The following is a 3,472-nucleotide window of genomic DNA, read 5'->3' as shown; positions in this document are numbered from 1 at the left end:
TTCTCTGTAATTTTCACACATCCCGCGGGCTGGAATGAACCCTCTGCGGGCGGAAGTTTGCCGATACCGAAAGGTTGGAAAATGCCTAATATCGGCCGATAATATCGGCCCGCCGATAAAACGGTCGGGCTCTACTTTAAATACATATATCTAATAAAATACATGGAATTCCAATTATTTTTTGTTATGGCATCGGGAAAAAAATGCCGTCTTACCTTGTGAGTCTTAAGATTTGTTTGCTACCGCTGTACTTAATTACTATCCAACAGATATTACAAATGGCTAGACTTTTGTCCAACTTTACTTCCTTATTATAGAATCCAAATGTCTTCCAAACCTTAGGTTTGAGACTTGATGATACATTGTAAGTTGTGTCAGACATGTTCGTTTGCAAGCCACGCTGTGCCAACGTTACCCTCGACGCTCTTGTCAAGAGACCCTCGCTTTGACCATTTACCTTTCACAAGAGTGGAGACGCAGTTAGCAGCAAAGCTTCAGTCAACCGATTCATAACTTTAGAATTGGTCCATCGATATAGGGGGCGGCGTACCGATGTAGTTGGATCTGTAACGTTAAAACCGATATCCAACTTATATCGGTAAATCTTTAAACCCCTAGTGACCACACTTTATTATTATTATTATTTCTGAGACATGGATGACAATGACTAATTTTATGGTGTACAACATTATATTTTGATTTACAAAGTGGGAATAACATCTAGTTTTTACAAAGAAAAAAAATATAGAAATATAACGTCAAGTACAACAACAACTTTATTAACAGTTGGACAAGATGCTGAGAGGGAGTATAGTGATCAGAGCCATTTTTGGTTTTCTCTTTACTGATAGCTGCTGTATGCTCTTGGATACAAGACTTTGGAAGTGGCAGGCTTTGATGTACACATTAGAGCATACAAGGAGAGGAAGGAGTTAGACACAAAGAAGTTGCTTTCCAGTCTGTCTGAATCAGAGATGGAAATGAAAAAGAGCCAGACTTCAACCACGTGATCTTAACCACATTGTGTTGCATAAATCTTATCAAAAGATTGCCTGGCTCCAGACCTTTGAATCCACCCACTCCATCGAGTTGACCAATTCTGGTCTGGCATCATGACATGGGGTTTCTCAGTTGAAAAAGTGAAAAAGCCACAGTTGCACAGGCAGGACTAATGCTGTTGTCAGGGTGCTGTCACAGATTTTCTTCTTCATTTTTTGTCTTCTTAGTATTGTACACCGATATCGTACTTTGTTTTTACTTTGCTCTGCTTCACTCTTAAAAGTATGTTGGCATGGCAATGCATCAGTTTCAACTTAAAATGACGTTACATTCAGGCAGATACATTGGTCTCTAGTGACTGTTTAGGGAGATACGAATCCTCCTCGCCCATAAAAATGGTTAGCGCGGAGGCAGACAGAACATGGAAATGAAGTGTGACTAGTTGACAATTCTGTTTGATATCCAGCAACTCAAAATATGTACATTCAACAACCACCAATCCATCCAGCCTGGAGTGCAGTTTAGACAAATGATTGAAATAGAAGCCATTGGACACAAAGGTCTAATAATCTACAAAAATATGGTCTGTTTTGAAATTTGTACTGCTGAATTTCAGCCTAAAGTGGAATCAGTGAAATCTGAAAATTGGATCTGACAGCTAAGGTTTTGTAATTTCAGAAGGTTGTGCCATCTAATTTCCCTCAAGGATAGTTGTTTTCTTTTATCCCACAGCTCTCTTTGTAGAGTCTGTATCTCCTGTTGCCTTGATTTAACTCTCTCAACACCTTTCATCCATGTCTGGCTGGCACTGACATGTTTTAGCATTTTTGCTCATTTAGGCTAATATTGTTCAGGTGAAGTGGGAATTTTGTTCAGGCAGGATGAGGGTTGAAGGTGAACACATGATGATTTTTTAAAATTGTCTCCTGATATCATAGACAAAATTTAATAGATCTTAGCTCACAAATAATACACTGAATAATCACAGAGAAGAAAACCTATACTGCCTCAAACATTAATGTGCCTAATGTATGTGTGTAGTTGTACCTTCCATGCTATAATCATAGATACTGTTCATATTCGCTTGCATTTTGTAGTAGTTATGGGCAGGCCTTTTTCCATTACGGTTTCTAATTAAAGCAGCTATGTGCCTCTGTGGGCCATTGTTTTTATAATTGATGCTGACCCTGGCTTTGTTCCCTTCTGACCCCCCGAACGGCAACGCAGGGCAAGGCAGCCATGAGCTCTCAAGTCAGGGTAATTAGAGGTTAAATTAATTTGTGAAAATGACTGCTGTGATATTAACACATTCATTTACACAACAAAATAGGAACAGTCTTTCAGGTTGACATGAAGCGGGATTGCACTTGACTTTAAAGTTATTTTTCATGTGGCTTGTATTTTTTTTTTTAAATGGCCCTTAAATTGCTGCAGTAAGCAGTCACTTCATTAGAGAATCGTGAGATGAATGCTTTTCTTATGAATAGTCTCTTTCTCATGAGGCTCATTCCTCAAGCCTAAAATGAGCATATATTGAATTTATTGATCTGTGTCCTTTCCACTGTATCAATTTATAACATATCTAGACAGTGAATTTAATTACTTTGGTGATGATTTTTGAAGGTCAGATGCTGGTGATTTCCACTGTGATTGAGATTGTTTTAGTTAATGAGTAACTTTACCCAAGGCAGAAATGTAAGTGTTTTTTAAGCTTGTTTCACCTAGCTTCGCTGATGAGTGTCTGAAATGTGCTCTGTTGTACCTGTAACCACTCCCAAAAGTGATGTTACAGCCATGTTTTTCATTTATCCATTTCAAGAAATACTGTTCTGATTAATAGATTGGTCTATCTAGGCTGTATTACCTAGGGCTGGGTATCACCAGGTACCTCATGATACGATACTATCACGATATTTTGCCCACGATAACGATAATATCACGATACTGCGATACTGCGATTCTGCGATAATCGATATATTGTTAGAAGTTTCATCCACGATACATCATGATTCCTAAAGAAATTTTGAGTGTGCCTGACTCTGGCCCGTGACTCTGGCCCATACATTATTGACACTGCCGAGTAGTTTACAGTATATGACCTCTACCATTGCTTAGGTTAGTGTCCCATCATTGTGGTTATTACTTATTTAGTTACTCTTAGGCAATTTGAATTAAAACCATGATGCTTCCTGAATAATCCCAGGACAATATTAATGCCAAGCTCCATTTTAAGAAATACCATATAGTTAAAATTATTTTGCGGTTTACATAAAGCGACATAACTGGTAAGAACCCACAAGAAAAAAAACCTCATAGTCTCAACAGTCGTCGTTGTCCAGATTCCGGCATCAATATACGATGACATAGGAATACAAGGCGGGGTTTTGCCGACTTCTGTTGCATCAACTCGTGTACCGCCTCACTATGGTCGAAAGGTGCCGGAGAAGAAACACACACAATCTGATACACATAC

At 38.7% G+C, this 3,472-nt stretch overlaps 1 protein-coding gene across 1 annotated transcript in view; it reads left to right on the top strand.

The window, feature by feature from the left end:
• nrxn2b (neurexin 2b) overlaps positions 1-3,472 on the top strand; it is a gene marked incomplete in the record, with an annotated part of 560,348 nt that overhangs the window by 7,590 nt on the left and 549,286 nt on the right.

The sequence above is a fragment of the Morone saxatilis genome, unplaced genomic scaffold (genome assembly GCF_004916995.1).
Source record: "Morone saxatilis isolate NCDOM2014 unplaced genomic scaffold, NCSU_SB_2.0 Contig4, whole genome shotgun sequence".
In the NCBI taxonomy this organism is placed as follows: domain Eukaryota; kingdom Metazoa; phylum Chordata; class Actinopteri; family Moronidae; genus Morone; species Morone saxatilis.
Note: the sequence above shows the minus strand (reverse complement) of the source record. Positions and strands in the feature narration are given on the sequence as shown.